The 13,080-nt window shown below is 38.8% G+C and overlaps 1 protein-coding gene across 3 annotated transcripts in view; it reads left to right on the forward strand.

Moving 5' to 3' along the window:
- CACNA1A (calcium voltage-gated channel subunit alpha1 A) overlaps positions 1–13,080 on the forward strand; it is a 289,262-nt gene that overhangs the window by 208,242 nt on the left and 67,940 nt on the right. The window lies entirely within an intron of this gene.

Raw genomic sequence — 13,080 nt, forward strand, 5'->3', positions numbered from 1 at the left:
TTCTTAGTAGATGGGGTGATTGCAGATCCTAATACCTACTGGAATAACCAGTGTATCACTTCCTACATGATGAAAAAAATCAGTTGACCCCTTCCCCTTATATGTAGGTCTTTTAATAAAGCAGTATTAAATCCAAAAGCAATCACTTATTCTATTGCAGCTCTTTTGCAAGCTCCAGTTCTTAGACCTGATGGCTGCATTAGTTTGATTTTTTGGCTTTTCTTTTTCTGTTTTCATCTGGTGATCCAGCTAGTAAGTCTGTTGTTTTTCAACAGAAAAAGCTTTCTTGCAGTTACAGGGATGAAACAAACCATTTTCCACTAACAAGAGTGCTTACAATGATCAGATTTTATTTATTTATATAAAACCTTTATCCCAAAAAGAAAAAAATGTTTGCTGTAAAGGATTATAAAGTGTTAGCTGGAGTCTGCCTTCAATTTGATAGTGTATTTAAATGTGCTAGTACATTTAACACTCCCTCCCCCAAAACTCACAATCCTACTGGCCAAAGGTTCCCCCTGCATGCCTTCATCCAGAGTGGTGTTCTCTCAAAGGGTCCATTCACACCAGCCACTGCGTTATAACACAGCAGCTGGTGTGCAACGCGGGATCACCGCACTGTTTTTTCACCTCTTTTCAAAACAAACTTTCCTGAATTGTCACAGACATTTTATAAAGTTCAACTGGCTGCGACATAGTGCACACACTACTTTTTTTTCAGCACATCATACCTGCACACAAGGCAGTGGTGTGAAACAGGCACACAGGATACAAGGCATTTTGCTGAAATAACCGCCCAGCTCAGTCCCACCACATCTGGTGTGTTACTGACAAGATTACCTGGTGAAAACAGAGGGAAAAAGTTTAAAAAAAGAAAACATATTCAGCCACCACATCTAATGGTTGGTAAACTGCAATATATTGCATTTTTGGTTTTGGGATTAATACCGCTTTAAATTAATTCTAGGTTTCTATTACCTGGTCTAATACAGAATACATCTTGCATTACATGTCAGGAAGCCCAGTAGGTCCCTTGTTACATGGTGGAATGATTTTTCTACGAGAAATTGAACTACATGTTATATTATCAACATCAATATATTTTCTTGCCTCTAGTTAGTTGGAAATGTATTTGTATGTCTCTAATTAGCTGGCAAAATGGTTTATAGGACTTTTCTAGAAGATGGGGTGGTTTGTTGATCTGTGGTTAAAAGGCTTATATTTCCATGCAAGACAGCAGGGTGGTGTTTGTGTGTCCAGTTAGGTGGTAAGGTGGTTTGTATATGCCTGGGTAAATGGCAAGATAGTTTACAGAGAAATAAAATATACTGTACACTGTACAATAGAATGATGTGCCATTTGCTGGAACGCTGATAGATTTGGATGGGTACATGGGGTATGGAGGCAGAGATACAGTAAGATTTCTGATAGGGTTATTGTCATCCTGAATCACATAGAGATGAATCTATTACTTTTTTCTTTTCCTTTCTCCATCCTTTACTCTTCTGTTTTGCCTTTGTGTATGCCCCTCTCTTATCTCTCCACACTTACTATGGTAAGTTCACAATGCATTGGAAGGATGATGCAGGCCTGATCTAACCCTTGTCCCTTCCTGCTTGAAAAATATCCTGTGCAACAAGACCAAGGAAGCGATTGCAAGCTACAAGTTCAATGAAGCTGTACTTATATACCTAATAGAACACTTTTACCTACACTCTATACTATATTATGTAGATGCCCTCTACAAGTATTACATGATTTATAAGTGATGCCTGAGTGCCATTATTGGTAAAGTTTACTCTACACAAAACCTTACAGTGGCATGCCGAATCCCTCGTATGAGTTTCCAGTTTCCCCTACCTGTCACAGCCAATAAAATGACTCTCCTTCTGTATTGTATATTTCATTTATATCACATTAGTGAGGTTGTAGCAGAAGGAATGGCTTGAGAAGGGACTACTCTGTCAGAAATGTGTGATGATGCGATTTGTTGAGGACCAAGAGTGCTGAATTTACTTTGCTGTCTATCATCAGAAGTAATAAACAGGTTTAGCAAGGCGCAGAGGGTCATAGTCTGCCATTCCTACTAGGAGATCTCACTTGTGGACTGGTCAAGAAATCAAACAAACTGAACAGTCAAATGAACTGGGCCTTGAAATCAAAGGTCTGCAGTCAGTTTTAATAACAAGTAATATTAGTTTTTCCATATTATTAGATGCATTTGCTATTTCTATAGGGTAGTTTTGGGAGGGTCTGAATATTTTTGTAGTCACCGAATAAACTAGGTGGATGCATGGAAAGTGGAGCACTGACACGTGGACATCATTTTATTCATAAAAGTTGATCAACTCTGCTCTACTGTTTTGTATACCACTTGTAACTTACCAAACACACAACTGTATTTTGTACACAGTTATCCCTAAAAAGCTTCTGTTACTCCAGTGGCCTGATTATATGTCACTAGCACATTGTGAAGAATCCTAATAAAAGCATTCACACATATTAAGAAAACCCATTTTGCATTGAGTTAACTTTGCTCTTAAAGCATAAATGGATAATGGCCAAGACGGCATTAACGCTTAGTGCATTTGTATGCCTTGCACACCAAGCAGAACTAAATTTAAAGTGTATGGAAAGTCAATACTACACTTCAGTAACTATTATATATATATATATATATATATATATATATACTATTTACACACTTCAATAAATGTATGTAACATAAATTTACCAACAGACACAATGGGGTTTATTTACTAAAGCTGGAGAGTCCAAAATCAGACTCCCTTCTCCATAGAAACCAATCAGCTTCTAACCTCAGCTTGTTCAATGAAGCTTTGGCAATGAAACCTGGAAGCTGATTGGTTTCTATGCAGAAGGGAGTCTGATTTTGCACTCTCCAGCTTTAGTAAATAAACCCCACTATATCAGGAAGGCAACCTGCTATTTCTAAAAAAGCAACACTTTTTCATCAAGAACATTTGGGTCTGCCTACCAGGATTCTGTCTAAAGTAACTTAGTTTAGCCTTACGAATGTTGAATCTGAGGCAATTCAGTAATCTCACATGATCCTTGTGTCAGCTGCTAAGTATTATTGGATTTTGAATGCCATGTGCATATGTGTATTGGAAGAAAGAAGTTGTAGAGTGCTAGGTGAGTATACAAGGACAGTGAAGCAGTTTTTTTTACTCTCTAGAACCCCAAAGGAACCTTGCTGTGGCTTGTAAGGCCAAGTAAAACATCAAGTAGAAGACAAAGAGTGCCAAGCCACAGATATAGTTCTTTGTTTGTCACACTAAAAGCTTTTCAGGAGAACAGTCAACATTTTTTGGGAGTTAAATGAAAGTCTCTCCTAATCAAGATTTAAACACAACAGAAAGAAACTTACCAATGCTGTGGAGGAGCAACATAAGGTTTTCATAAAAAATATTCATATCTTCTAAAAGAGTGTGATATTGTATATAATAAATACAAATAATAAAAAATAAGTTTTGGTTATGTTTTAGCTCTATTGAATGTAGACCTCTTTGTAACTCCCAAAAAGCAATGTCTGTTGCTCTTATTTAAAAATGCAATCGTTCCAAATAAAGAATTGCAATTGGACAGACATCTAGTTTGGCACTCAATTTCATCTACTTTAGCTATGTACATATGTATATAATATACCCTGGCTGATTACAGACATTCTCACTTTGGTGCCTTGTTTTATTACACTGCCCATGACCTCCTTGGCATGTGTTATTGTTATCATTGCCTACACTCTCTCTAGGATCTAGTGGAATAATGGTAGCCTATGCTATACATAGATCTACTGGTATTGTTGTTTCAATGCTCTCTGTAAGATCTGGTGGTAATAGACTAGTCTTAACCTGGTCATACAATAATTTTTTTTTTCAATTAGTGGGTTGAAGGAAAAAAATTGACCTGATTTGCCCATCCACACATTCAATGTGGATGAAGGAATCACTTCCGCTGAGCTATTGTGACAGCAGGTAGAATTCCCTGCCATCGGAATACACTTCTCAGAGCTGTCAGCTGTAGTTGGCCACACTGAGCATTCAGGAAAAACCTAACCGGCCAGTAATATAGAAGTCAATCAGTAGATCAACTTCTCAACAACCAGCCTTCCCTTACATAGAACAAAATTAATTCGGTCTCCGCTGACCTGGTCAAATTTCAATCCATGTATGGTCGCCCTTACTAATCCTGTTTCTTAGGTTATTGTGTCTTAGTTCTCCATGAAACCTTTGGTTCATGGAGTGTCAATGTTGCTCCATCCAACTCTTCATGCTTCTATACAGCTTACTGTCATTTAAAGAAGCCTGGTTCATACAGGAAGACAAATTACACATATGACACAAAAAAGGTAAAACAAACAGCGACTGACATTACAAACGCAGACACATTTGTGCAAATGATAAGTATATCTGCGTACATAAACAATGCTGAACCTTGACAGCTGTCGAAATGCTGATCACACAAACTGTATATCTATAACTTGCTACTACACCCTGTTCATACTGGCCATATTGTCTTGTTCTAAATTTATTTTACTATGAGACCATTTGTTGGCACTGAACTTGGAAAAAAAAAGGGTGATAGAAAAGTTGTAGGTCTAGAAATCCTATGGTAGGACTTGAGGAACAGCACTTTATTATGAAACTTACATTTTAATGGAGAGAATACAACTACCCAGGGGCAGACTGACAATTCATGGGGCCCCCGGGCAATAGGGGATCATGGGGCCCCTGTGTCCTTGCTCAAATCAAAGCACACCCAAAAAAGCCTATAAAAAAGGTACTAGGTGCATTTCATGGGGCCCCCTACTGACCCCGGGCCCTCGGGTAATGCTCGAGTGCTCGAATTGGTCAGTCCACCCCTGCAACTACCTTACTATATGTTTTTATTAGTAGCATCAAAGTTGCACTTATACTCTTCTTATATCTGCCCCAGGTTTGCTCAAAATATCTTCTGCCATACTGCATGACCACTCTGAGTATGTTCTATAACATATTGTTGTAGCTCTCATCATATGTGTCTCACAAAGTCTCACCAACATGTCACATAAGGATAGTTCAGCGTGGAAATCATGGGCAAGTCCATTCAATCTGGTGGCCAGCATTATATGAACTTACTTCATGGAACTTGTCCTGCCTCATTTTAATTATAGCAGCACTGACCTCATCTTATGTAGAAACTTGCCTTTTTACTTTAGCTGAGGGAAGCATTATAATGTTATAAAGGAATATCTTTTATTAAAATCCTACCCAGTTCACAAAATTATAATCTGGCAACTAGAAATACACTTACCTACTGTTGTTCTTTTTCTCTCATGTTAGCCCTCTGTTGCTTATGCTTTATTTACATTAGGGCCACTAAAGCTAGAAACTGCTCTGTCAATCATTCCTATTTTTTTTTTAAGAATTTGTACTTGAACTATGCTTCAGCACTCTTCCACTAGGAAGGAGGAATTTATAGATTACACGTACACATAAGCCTTTGAATATCAAAGCCTTTCCAGGCAAAGAAATAAATGTTTTTACGATACTGACCATTGTTCTTTAGGAAGGACTGGATATCAAAGCTGACACTTTGATGATACAAACCTGTATTACCTACAATGTGACACTGAGTGTTCACAACTACAGCGGTTACACAGAATGATTATTTTTAGGCTGGGCACTTCTAAACACTAAGTCCCAAAAGTGCTAAATAGTGAAGCTTCAATGGGTCCTCATAAACGTCAGGTCATGCATAGGATCCTTTACGGCACATTCGCACTATGAGCATGGAAAAACGCAGGTAACTGCAATGACACACAGAAAGCAATAGTTTTATGTATGTCATGTTCAGACCTGAATGCAGTATCACACTGCATTCCAGAACATGTTGCAAAATTTTGCAGCTCCCTGCTCGGTCCAGCATGTCATTGCACAGAACCACAGCGCACCATGCTTCTGTGCAGTGATATGAATATAGTGTCTGTTTGTACACATAGTTACATAGTTAGTCTGGCTGAAAAAAGACAAAAGTCCATCCAGTTCAACCATAGAAAAAAAAAGTTATAATCCTACACCCACAGTTGATCCAGAGGAAGGCAAAAAAACCCAGCAAAGCATGATCCAATTTGCTCCTGCTGGGAAAAAAATTCCTTCCTGATTTCCTGAGAGTCAATCGGATATTCCCTGGATCAACTTTACCTATAAATGTTATATCCAGTTATATTCTGTGTGTCTAGGAAAGAATCCAGGACTTTTTTTAAAGCAATCCACTGAGCTTGCGAGAACCAACTCTTGAGGGAGTCTATTCCACATTTTCACAGCTCTCACTGTGAAGAAACCTTTCCGTGTTTGGAGATTAAATCTCTTTTCCTCCAGATGTAAAGAGCGCCCCCTTGTCCTCTGTGATGACCTCAGGGGGAATAGCTCTACACCGAGTTCACTATATGAACCACTGATGTATTTATACATGGAGATCATACCCCCCCCTTATGTATTGTACATGGAGATCATACCCCCCCTTATGTATTATACATGGTGATCATATCCCCCCCTTATATATTATACATGGAGATCATATCCCCCCTTATATATTATACATGGAGATCATGTCCCCCCTTATATATTATACATGGAGATCATATCCCCCCTTATGTATTATACATGGAGATCATATCCCCCCTTATGTATTATACATGGAGATCATATCCCCCCTTATGTATTATACATGGAGATCATATTCCCCCTTCATCTCCTCTTCTCAAGAGAGAATAAATTCAGTTCCTCTAATCTTTCCTCATAGCTGAGCTCCTCCATGCCTCTTATCAGTTTGGTTGCCCTTCTCTGTACTTTCTCCAGTTCCCCAATGTTCTTTTTGTGAATTGGTGCCCAAAACTGAACTGCATATTCCAGATGAGGTATTACTAATGATTTGTACCGGGGGAAATGATATCTCTCTCTCTCTGGAGTCTATACCTCTTGTACACTTCAAATAAAACAGATAATTGTTAAAAAAGAAAGAAAAGGGAGCTGTGTGATGTCACACCACCCCCCTGCTGCACTGCTCCGCAGCCTAAAACACTGTGTGGGCAGCAGAACACTGTTAACGGGCCCCAGGTTTTTCTGAGCCCATGCTTCTAGAACTTATCACATATCCATTTATCACAAGAAAACTAGTCACATTGCTTCTGTTACATTGGAACTATATTACATTTGACTTTATTACATTTGAAACTATAACTATATGTCTTTATGCTGCCATCTATAATTCTACAAAGCTTGCCTTTGTTCCCAGCTCCTGTGGTATTTGCTGTATAGAATATCTGAACTTCTGTATATCAACAGTAGCATCAGTACAAGTTATACTTTGTGAAAAACGGTTACATATATCCATTTAGGTTGCCTGAAGAGCAGTGTGATTATGCAAAATTTAGACAAAGACGTTGATTTACTAAAGACAAATAGTCTATGCACTGCAAGTGCATTTGTTCTAGATCTGGGGGGAAGCACTGATAATTTCTATCCTCCAATCATGTGAAAGCAAAAATGCTGTTTTTTTTTAATTTTCCTTACACGTGATTGGATATTCTTTGCAAAGTGAAGCTTTACCTCATTTAATAAGCACTGGAGCAAATGCACTTGCAGTGCACAGTATATTTGCCTTCAGTAAATCAACCCCATAGTGTAGTAAGAGATTGTGCAGATTGGATTTGGGTTGTAAATGTATACAGTTTTTCTTGAAAAGTATTGTGAGACATAAATAAATACTTTTTGTGTCATAACATTGTATCAGCTGCTTACATTTTTTCATGTGCTAAGCTAAGACAGGATCAGTGCATTTTACATGCATCGGAAAGATGGCATTTCAGTTGACTTCAATAGAAAATAGCAGGTTAACACACCAATAATATAAAAGGCAGGACTTTTTTCCCATGTGCCTCAGTTTATGGCTTGGTGTAAACAAAAACAATGGCTTGTGACAAGAACTGTACATGCATTTGTCTGTACAAAACACAGAAAACATGCTCAGAATTGCTCCCAATATGACAACCTCTTATGAAGGTTCTTTGATCATTATTATACAGGATTTATATAACGCCAACATTTTGCGCAGTGATTTACAATCTAAAGAGACAGTACAGTTACAATACAATAAAATATAGGAGGGTTAGGAGGGCCCTGTTCATAAAAGCTTGCAATCTAATAGGGTGGGGAAAGTCGTACAAAAGGGTATAACTGTGGGGGATGAGCTGATGGAAGAGATAAAAGTTCATTTAGTGGAGGCAGGATAGGCTTCCCTGAAGAGATGAGTTTTCAGGGATCACCTAAAGGTGGCCAGAGTAGGAGATAGCCTGACAGATTGAAGTAGAGAGTTCTAGAGGATAGGAGAGGCTCTGGAAAAGTCCTGGAGATGGAGGAGGAGACAAGAGAGCTAGAGAGACGGAGGTCTTGGGAGGAGCGGAGAGGACGGTTTGGGTGATATTTGGAGACACAATTGGTGATGTAGCTGGGGGAAGAGTTGCAAATGGCTTTGTATGTTGTTAGTATTTTGAATTTTTTTTGGCAATGAGAAGCCAATGGAGGGATCGGCAGCGACTGGGCGGTTGGTAAGGTAGATGAGTCTGGTAGCAGCATTCTTGATAGACTGAAGAGGGGATAGTCTATGCAGTGGTAGGCCTACCTATCACAGATTTTTTAGAACTCGTAGCCATAGCTTTAAAGAGTAACTCCATTTTAGTTGAGGAAAAAAAAAATAATCCCGTCTGGGTGATCAGTATACATTTAAAGGATTTTAACAGGTAGATTCCTATGTGTTTCTTCTCTGAGGAAATAGCGGTTTGTTTGACCATGTCGGGTACAGACTCATTCTGAATGCATTGTCAGCATACATTTACAAGTAATTACCACTTAGGGAGAATCTCACAAAAAAATGACATTTCTGTTGCAGAGTATGTCTAAAGTATGACTTGTATGTTAGTGCAGACTTCTGGGAAAATCAGTGAGCCAATTACACAAGCAGGAAATTACATTTTCTGAGGCACGCTTTAAACCAACAGTGTATAGTACACCCCCAAGTTGTCATATTGCATTGAATTTTACAGAAAATGACATTACTTAAATGCAGATTAAAATGGGAAAGTGATTTGTAATAACAATAAATTACAATACGGCTTGTATGGATGTTGTACATCCTATATTACTTTTTTAATTTGATATATTTTTTCCACCAAAGTGGAGTTACTCTTTAAGAAGCCTCAATGTGTGTGATTTTCAGTACAGGGCACAGGTTCTGTCTTCCCGATAGAAAGTGGTTAGTCAAAAGCCTAACACATCACTGAGCATTAGGCGTATATTGGGCATGGCAAGTAATGTCCAAGGTACATTTATTTCTTAGAAAAGCCTCTGTAAGCATCTGCATTCCCACATATGATATAATATGTTTGCCAGGGATGAGCCTAGAAAAAAGATGAGATAAATTTCAGTGGTACAGATCTCTGTTAATTCTTAGGATGAACAAATTTTACCAACAACTAGGCATTAAAAGGGCCTACCCAAACAATCCTTTCAAATTGTATTAACGTAGAGACTCTTACAATATTTGTTGTAAACTTCTTTTATGATGGTTAAAATGTAAAAACAAATCAGTGGCCATACACAGCCCAGTTTTGTTCTTATGTGACAGCCCATTGTGTGGGATTAGGATCATATAGGGCCTCCTAGGAAGGTAGGGGGGTGATGACGAGCATATTAAACTGATGAAAACGCTCCCACACACAAATACTGGAGTCCAATCTGTCCCTGTTCTTTCTTGAATGAGGGAAGGCAATGTTACTTATCCAGGTGCCTTTTCCACTTTTTGGAAAGTAGATTCAGAACTATAGGCCCTGGCAGGCTTTATGGAACCCAAGTGTTTCTTCGTTTTTACTGAGAAATAATCCTATGGCCAGCAATTACAGGTTGTACAGAAACTGCCATTAGAGTAGGAAAAATACTGTGAACCAACACGAGTAGTAAAATGCAGTATGAGCTGCTCCACCTGCAGTAGAAATGGTTAGTTCATTTGCTGAAATATTTGTTGGGGTTGCTGGAGCAGCAAAAAAGCTGACTAGAGTCTGAATTTGAGGTGATACCAACATACAGCAAGGCCTTTGTAGCCTGAATATGATCATGGGCTTGGGTGACTCTCTCTAACAGGTTAGGGCCTTCTGATCTATACTCTGTATTAGCTCTCCTGAAGGTCTTTTGTAGCTGTTCCGATTACTTCATATCTTCCATGGGAAAGTGGGCCTTTACCCATCCCTCCATCACATATCTGTAAACTATAGTAAACTGCACCTGACATCTTTACTGATCCCTTTTTTTGTCTAAAAACTTTAATAAAAAACTTTAATGATCTAATCTGAGAAATCTGTCCTCCTTACCTGTCCTATCTAACAAACACCCATTTGATAGGATAAGTCCCTTTTGTCTTTCTCGGTGTGTAAAGCTTTAGGGATCATGTTGTGTGGCCAGAATATTACATGGAAATTTCTGACTGATACAATAAGTTTCACAGCTTTGTTTGTGAATGTATTTCTTTTTCTCTTTTTACTCCCTCTCTCTCCCCCTATCTCACCCTCCCCCTCGTCTCACTCTCGCCTTCCTCCCGCTCCCAGCCACCCTCTCTCCCCTGTGCTCCCCCCTATGTAGGAGTTCTAGTTCTCTAAAGAGATATTGCATGGGGGATTCCCTGCACGTTGCACGTCACGGTTCTGCATGCTGCATGCTTCAGGTTGGCCTGTGGACTTGCCTGCCGATCTTTGCTTTGGTTTGTGCTGGTTATTCGTTCTTTCTTCTCTGCACTTTCAGAGTGGAGTGAAGATATGGAACTTTGTGTTCTCAATTTTACTCTGGAGGTGGAGAGTTGTTTTGAAAAGGTTACTTGCTTGTAAACAGAACTCGAAGGCTCTGAAAAATACCATTCTTTAAAAATGATATACAGGTAAACCTTAAATATAAAACCATTCACAAGCTGGTGTTAGTAAGATAAACAAAATTAATATTATGGAAGCTAAAAATTTAAAAAGCAACTCCCCCGCCCATACCTTTCCTTTGCCTATAGAAAATCATATTGTAGGTTCTAGTACTTACTCTTCAAAATAAAAATATATTTAATTAGGTATATGTTTAGATTTATTTTAACTGCTGATGACCCAAATTTCAAATTCACATATTTCCTCAAATACAATATTCAATAAATATTAGTACAGTAGAATTAATTGAAACGTCTATATAATGATAGTGTTATTGGATCTTTTATAGTGGGTTTAAGACACACACAGAAAAATCCATAGAAGAATATTGAAAACATCCATACTGTATGTACATAGTGTGTGGGGACAATGAAAATGGTTGAATAGTAGCCGAAACTGTACTCAGAAGGGGTCATGTAGTCTATATATTTGACAGGGCCGTCAACCATCTTGGTCAGGTAGATTGTACATGGCTAAATAAGTCAGGGATGTCTAGATCTGACACCAGTTCAGAGATATATATATATTAGGTCTGTTAAAGTGGTTGTAAACCCTTACATATACCCAGTGAAGTGACTGGTCTCAGGTGATGAAACAAATCCTCCTACATAACAGCACCATTCTCTTGGTGTCAGGAAAACTTGTCAGAAGTGTCTCATGCAGATAGCACAGCAACAAGGCAGCAGACAGTACACACAGTGAGACAAGTACACACGACAGAGGGATATGCTTTGTTCATATTTCATGTCTGTGGTTTACAACCACGTTAAAGTGGAGTTCCAACTGAAAAATAAAAATAAAAGTCAGCAGCTACAAAAACTGTAGCTGCTGACTTTTAAAATACAGACACTTACCTGTCCCTCGGTCCAGCGGTGTCCTCACCACGGATGATTTCACCGACCGGCTTCTCTCCCTGGTGCCGGCATCTTCAGTGTGGGCACCCGGCTGTGACAACTTGCGGCTTCACTGTGAATACGCAAGAAGCACTGCGCTTTGTGAATGGCCTGTAGTCTTCTGGGACCTGTCACGTGTGCCAAAAGACTACGAGGAGGGAGGGGGGAAGGACAACTTCTGCTTCCGATCGTCTAGGCAATCGCAGCAGAAGTCAAATTCGGGTACCCGCTCCCCAAAGGTGCCAATCCTTAATGGGGAGCGGGGGACAAAGGCTTAAACTTCCCCTTTTGGGTGGAGTTTCGCTTTAAGTTAATAAAGTATTAACGTATTAAAGTATTTTGGTGGACCAATCATTACAATTCACACTTATTCACAAATAAATGCACCACTAGTAAGCAGATTCTGCATATGTAATGACCAACTATGGCTTCCCCAATGGACATTATATACTTATATGCTATCCACAGAAACAAGGTTTAAAGGATAAGTTCATCTTTCCTAACATGTTACACCCATATTCAGGGTGTAACATGTAACATGTTACAAAAGTACCAGCCCCCGATCCCTCCTGATCCTCTGTTATGACAGCTAGCGGGGGATCTTCTTTTAAATGTGGCCGTGTGGGGCTCGGCTCACTCAGTCTTGTCACACATTCACAGTATTCTGTGAATGGGAAAACTACAAGTTCCAACAATTGTAGTTTTTAATTAACTATCACGGTGCTATTGAGTTTTTATCTGCTTGCCCGTATGTGGTACAAGCAGGCAGATATGCTGACAGGTCTGCAGGAGTCCTGCATGGCACCAGCGATCTGCTGATCACTGGTGCAATGCTTTCCAAGCTACAAAAATTAAAAATAGTAAATGCACATTTTTTTATACCTGCAAAAAAATTGTGTATTTATTATTTTTTGTCAAAAGGTGCACTTATCCTTTAAGAAAATGAACATAGATTATACATTCAGCCTGTCTCAAAACATGTATAATAAAAAATAATTAAATAATATAGTTCCTCTTTAGTGGGAAAAATTTGCACTAAAGCAGCTCTAAGAGAGTTAATGTAGTATAGGATAGCTGTAGATGTTTTTTTTTCTGTTGTACTTTTTTTTATCATAGCATTGCATATAATCAGAGCCTTCTGAGTCCTGTATATAGATGAGTAATTTATTTTAA

Source organism: Staurois parvus, unplaced genomic scaffold (assembly GCF_062004578.1).
Source record: "Staurois parvus isolate SC_StPar_1 unplaced genomic scaffold, SC_StPar_1.0 ptg000689l, whole genome shotgun sequence".
Classification (NCBI taxonomy): Eukaryota; Metazoa; Chordata; class Amphibia; order Anura; family Ranidae; genus Staurois; species Staurois parvus.